This window comes from Suncus etruscus, chromosome 9 (genome assembly GCF_024139225.1).
Source record: "Suncus etruscus isolate mSunEtr1 chromosome 9, mSunEtr1.pri.cur, whole genome shotgun sequence".
Taxonomy (NCBI): Eukaryota; Metazoa; Chordata; class Mammalia; order Eulipotyphla; family Soricidae; genus Suncus; species Suncus etruscus.
In genome coordinates, this window is record NC_064856.1 from 9876359 (window position 1) to 9882803 (window position 6445).

The window sequence follows — 6445 nt, forward strand, 5'->3', positions numbered from 1 at the left end:
GCTGTAAACTCTCAGAATCTGAAGCAAGACCAGGAAGCAGGAAAGAACTGTTGGGGCTGAGGGGTGGCTTAGAGTGGGAGTCAGTTCGATGACACATCATGTGGATTATACATGCTTGGGTTTCTGTATCATTCAGATTCCAAGAGGGATGATGGCTTTCCCTCTGCTCTGGGCAGACTTGGTCTGCAGATCTGTGGATCACATTTTCTAGATACATTTAAACTAGGTACATTTTCTTTATTTGTGTACAGTCTATGCATAGTTCCTCTCACGAGTAGGAAGAGGATGATAGCACTAAGCTCAGGTCTGAATTCATGATTTAAAGCTCAGAACCATGATCAAAGGGCATCCCTCACCTCTCTGAACCTCACTTCATCACCTGTAAACCAAAGGAGAGGGTGGTGTGGATGGTCCCAGAGGATGAAGAACCAAAGTGAGTGTTGGGATCACCAAAAGCATAAGACCTGTAAGAAACCATCTCTTTATGAGAGGCAATAATGACGATGTGTTGGGAAGGAAGCAATGAACGGCAGTGAAGGCCTTGGTGGTCTAAAGCAATGTTTAGAAGCTAAGAGCCACATACGGTCCCATAAGGTCCAAGGATATTCCAAGCAGAGCCACAAATGAAAGTTCAGTTAATAGGACAGAGAGTCACAGGATGAAAATAAGATTAGAAGAAAAATACAAACCTTGAAGATTTCTTTGTGTCTCTTTTTGTTTTTTGTTTTTTGTTAGAACAGGCATTTATGCTGAATTTCTCTAAACCACTGGATTCCCACAAATTTCATCCAAGTGCTAGGACCCTGAGTGTTTGAGAGTTTTCTCTTGCCTGCTTGCTAATGTGTGTTTTGCTAAGTTCTTCTCTCTCGAATCTAATGAGCATAATGCTAACAATGTACTGGAAACTTTTTCTGAGAACAGTCTAGTCAAGAATCTAGCAGGCTCCTGTTGTAGAGAGCAGGACTACTAATTAATCACAGAGAGAACTATTCATACATGAAGCCTAAATTTGGCCATGGCTATCAGAGAAAACTAACAAAGATGTCTTTTGCTGAGAACCAACCTCAGCTCCAGCAAGCAGATTATAGGAAGACAAAGAAACCAAGAGACAAAAGATTAATAAGCAGTGCAGTTGTTTTAAAGGTAATGCAATATATATAATTTATGTAAAGTTATGAGATAGGAATCAAGGTAGTGATAAAAATAAAGAAGAACAGAGGAAAGTAGGCTGAAATGACTGTTGGAAGTGTTCTTTGCTAAGACTTGATCATGAATACTGATTGAGGGTTTGCTGACCACAAAATACGTTCTAGATTAACTGACAGTAAGTTGTTTTAAAGAAAGCGGGGCTTAATTATCTAAAAATGTGCTGAGGAAATAGAAGCTGTGACTCATGATGTTTTTGGAAATGTTGGTAGTACAAGGGAATAAGCTGAGATAGATTTTCTACCTTGCAAGGTAGGTTTCTACCTTGAAGTAGGTTTTTTTTTTTTCTCATAAACCACAATCATGTAAAGAGTTCTTCTCTGCTGTGTCTCAGAGGATGAGACCAACACTCGCTTTACAGTGAAGGAACTGTGGTCAAGCAGGGTCAGCCAACCATATCACAAAAAAAAACCAGTTCAGAAAGCAAGTCAGACATGACAGGATGCCCATTATTTAGTTTGAGGGAAACTGAGACAATGGGCTCAGGTTATTCAATATATAATTACTTTATTTAAGCACCATGGTTACAAAATCGTTTATGATTATAAAAATTTGTTCATGATTGAGTTTCAGTCATACATATACACAACCAGTGCACGTTTCCCACCACCAGTGATCCCACTTTCCCTCCACCTTTTCCTCCTCTCCTCCTCCTCTGCCTCTGGGGTAGGCATTTTACTTCTCTCTCTATCTCTCTATTTCTCTCTCTATTCTTTTTTTGACATTGTGATTTGCACTATTGCTAAAGAAGGGATATCATGCTTATCACTTTATCACCTTTCAGCACACAGTTCTTGTCCTGTCCAGAGTGATCAGTTCCAACTATCAAGGACTTGATTATTTTAATCTTTCTGAGATAAAGGCTAACTCATTCCAGATATCCTCCATCAACTGTCAAACTTTTGTCATTCTAGACAAAAGATAATGATATAGGACTACCATCATGTCAGGCATTCATTATCATCTCACTCCACTCAGTGCTATGGAAACAGGAGAGTCCATGGATTAGAGCTACAAAAAAATTTATTGTAGGAAGATTACAATGAATCAATACATGGATCATGGTGGGGATTTACAGTTGAACAACCTGGATATCCGGAAAGGTAGAACCTCTTCAAATTCAATGTGAATGATGAAATTTGAGGAAGCAACTAAATAATAAACATGTGCACTATAAAACTGTGGTGTGTGGCAACCATTGAGGCAGGAGACCAGTCAGGAGGATTTAATTCTGTGTGATATAAATAATAAAGATATTAGTACACTCATAGCCTTTTTAAAAATTTTAAACTTAAAGAAGCATGATTTACAGAGTTATTGGTATTTGAGTGTTTTACATTTAATATTTCAACACCAATCCTACTACCCATGTCAACTTTTATCACTAGTATTCCCATATTCCATCATCTCCATCCACTGGCTGCCACCTTGAGAGGCACATTACAAAAAATTGGTGGTTGTGAATTAGATCTCATTTTTTCAGTATTGTTGAGTCTATAGATTTATAGCTATACTACTATTCCATATCATCAATATAACCTAAGGCCTGAACCCTGTTCGCCCATTACTTCCCTTTCTCATTTTCCTTTCCCCCTTGATTTCCTTTCTCCTCAGTCCTTCTCTATAATCTCTGGGGTCAAAGGTGATCTAGGCATTCCTTCTTTTTACTACTTATATTTCTTTCTTTTTTTGTTATTTGTTTTTTGGACCACAACCTGGCGTCGCTAGGAATCACTACTGGTTCTGTACTCAGGAATCACTTCTGGTAGGCTCGTAGGACCATATGGGGTGCTGGAGATTAAACCCAGATTAGCCGTGTGCAAGGCAAATGCCCTACTGACTGTGCTATTGCTCTAGCCCCAATTACTTATATTTCTTCATGCAAATTATTCATAGCCTTTCTAAGTAGGTTGTAAGTGAGGCTGAGAGACTTTCCCTCTCCACATGGTACCATACATGGTGCTGAACACTTCTCTAGCTGGTCATTATGAGGCCTACCCCTGGATAATAATAATTCACTGGATCCCCTTTCATAAACTATATAGGTTTTACACTTCATGTTGGCCAGATGTCAAATGCTGCCAGATATCCTGGTTAACCCAAAAATGTGTCTCAATGTCAACATTGATAATTCATTCATATTTACAATATGATTCCTGACTGAATCATATATTATTAAGAACTGAATATGGTCAGAGAGCATAGTTAGGAGTTTCTGTGATTTGGTAGAAATCTAGAAGTATTGATAGGGGTAAAATTAAATGTTCTAGGCCTCCCAAAGTTTCACTAGTACCAAATTAGAGTTGCTAGTATAAAACAGCAGCAATTATTCATATTTGAGTATCAAGCACTTGCTACATACATCTCATCCAAATCAAAATGTGTTATATGTATTACTACACACAAGATATCAAAGACAATTGCTAATGGGACACTTAGACATGCATTCCATGTTATATTTCTATTGAAAATTATTGGTTTAGAGTGTTAAAAAAAACTAAGCTAATCAACTCAAGGATGTAAATTCAATTATGCTGTTGGCTACTCAATTTCTTATGCCCCTGTCTTGGAGAGTACAATATTCTACTATATTCTATGTGACCCAGTCTACCAAATGCACCCTTGTCTTCAGAAAACATGAGTGAGTGCAGTTTATTAATAATGTATTCTGACCCCTCAGAGGAGAAGCCTCAGGCTCCACTGCAGTTCTGATGTTACCCAAGCTATTTCCATTACCCAAAGCAGAGATTCTTTCTCATTCCCACCTGTCCTTATACAGCAGTATTGGCCTTTGCTTTTAATGCTTTTCCTCACAATGCCCTTGAAAATCCTTTCATTTCTTGGAAGCTTTCTGGATCTGGTCTAACCACTTCCACAGAATCTCAACCAGAACAGCTTTCAGCACCTAAAACTGCCTATTGTGTCATTAACAGGGCTAGGTGTTTTGAGGTCAGGGGCCATGTCTGATTTACTTTTATAATCCTGACACCTGCAAGATTCCAGAAAATAAAGGTAAGGTTCTTGCTTTCATGAGGTCTACATTCTAGTAGTGGAGATGGGCAAGAAATGATATAGTAGAATCAGTGAGTAAACAATAAGTAGAAAGAATAATAAAACAGTAAAATGAGGTGGGGTGGGGACTACTGTGCCTTTTTGGAAAGAATGGAGATCTAGGTAGTAGTGATTGACTGGAAGGTATTTTAACAAAAGAATTGCAAACGAAGGTGTGATAAATGAACAATAGCATTTCCTTTTACAGAAAACTTTCTGTTTGCCAGCAGAAAGCATCCTTTAAAAACTAAAACCTACTATCATGAAGTACTCCATACTCCAAAGGTATTGCTTCCTCTTCCTCTTCTCTTCAAAAAAAGAAAGTTTATTCTCCTGCCTCAGGGCCTTTGTATAGGCGCCTCCTCTTGTCTAGGATGTTTTCCCAAGTCTTGGCAAAAATCCCTGACTTATCTTCCAGGCCTCCATTGAAACACTTTCTTCAAGAGTCTTTTTTTTGGGGGGTGGGGGTGGGGGTGGGGCTTCCGGTGGAGACCAGAAACCCTGCTGGACAAATTCTAAAAGAGCTGTAACACTCTTCAAGAGTCTTAAGACAGCCTATAATCTTAATTTGATAACTTCTTCCCGTCCCTCACACTATCTTCTCCTTTTAGCATTTTTCAGCTGTGTTTTATTTGTATCACCTTCTGGAATTTAGCTGACTGTACACATATTTCCTAATTCCTTATTAGTATACCCAACTAGAATATAAGCTTCAAAAGAGAAGTTTTTGGGCTCTTACAGTTCTATCCCTAACATCTGGCACATAGTAGATACTTACCTGAAATCTTATGAATTAATTAATAAATGGCATATTAATAATAAACCTAGGGGCTAGAGATATAGCATGAAAATAAGGTGTTTGCCTTTCATGCAGAAGGATGGTGGTTCAAATCCTGGCATCCCATCCCAGGGGCGATTTCTGAATATAGAGCCAGGAGTAACCCCTGAGCACTGCCAGGTGTGACCCAAAAATAAATAAATAAATAAATAAATAAATAAATAAATAAATAAATAAATAAATAATGAACCTAAAGGTCAAACACAATTACTAAGGAATGGAAATATGCTTTTGTCTCTCACCTGGTTGGTTCAAATACAGCTCCTTCACTTTGAAGATATTTACTCAGTGACTTGAAAATTGTTTAATAGCAGCAGTCTGTCTAGAAGGCAAAACAGATTCTTAAAACAGTGAGAGTAAGAATACCCATGGCGGGGTGGGTGAGGTGGCGCTAGAGGTAAGGTGTCTTGCAAGCAGTCTTGCAAGCGCTAGCCAAGGAAGGACGGCGGTTCGATCCCCCAGTGTCCCATATGGTCCCCCCAAGCCAGGGGCAATTTCTGAGCCAGGAGTAACCCCTGAGCATCAAACAGGTGTGACCCAAAAAACCAAAAAAAAAAAAAAAAAAAACACCCATGGCATTCTTCAAAGTAGATCAAGCACTCTTGAAATTCATTTGGAACAATAAACACCCACAAATATCCAAAGCAACCCTTGGGGAAAGGAATATGGGAGGACATCACTTTCCCCAACTTTAAATTGTATTAAAAGCTATAGTCATTAAAACAGCATGGTACTGGAATAAAGACAGACCCTCATATAAGTGGAATAGACTTGAGTATTCAGAGAATGTTCCCCAGACATACAATCAATTAATCTTTGATAAAGGGGCAATAAATGCAAAATGATGCAAGGAAAGCCTCTTCAACAAGTGGTGATTGGGACAACTGGTTGCCACTTGCAAAAAGGTGAACTCAGACCTCCATCTAACACCATGCACAAAGGTCAAATCCAAATGGATTAATCACCTTGATATCAGACCCGAAACAATAAGGTTTATTGGGATATTGAACAACACTTAGGGAAAGCACTCCATGACATTGAGACGAAAGGCATCTTCAATGAGGAAACAGCACTCTCCAAACAAGTGGGAGCAGAGATAAACATATGGGACATACATTAAGCTGAGAAGCTGCTGCACCTAAAAGGAAATAGTGCCTAGAATACAAAAGCCACCCACAGAATGGGAGAAACTATTCACCCAATAGTCATCAGATAAGGGGCTAAAGTCTAAGATATACAAGGTACTGACAGAACTGAACAAGAAGAAAATATCTAACCCCATCAAAAATTGGGGAGAACACATGAACAGGCAATATCTCAAACAAGAAATACAAATGGCCAAAAGGCACA

At 38.7% G+C, this 6445-nt stretch overlaps 1 non-coding gene across 1 annotated transcript; it reads right to left on the reverse strand.

Annotated features, from left to right (window-relative positions):
• Positions 1-4730: 4730 nt before the first annotated feature.
• LOC126019211 (U7 small nuclear RNA) lies at positions 4731-4792 on the reverse strand. The gene has a single exon (XR_007498955.1). It is a non-coding gene; the product is annotated as a U7 small nuclear RNA (small nuclear RNA).
• Positions 4793-6445: the final 1653 nt, after the last annotated feature.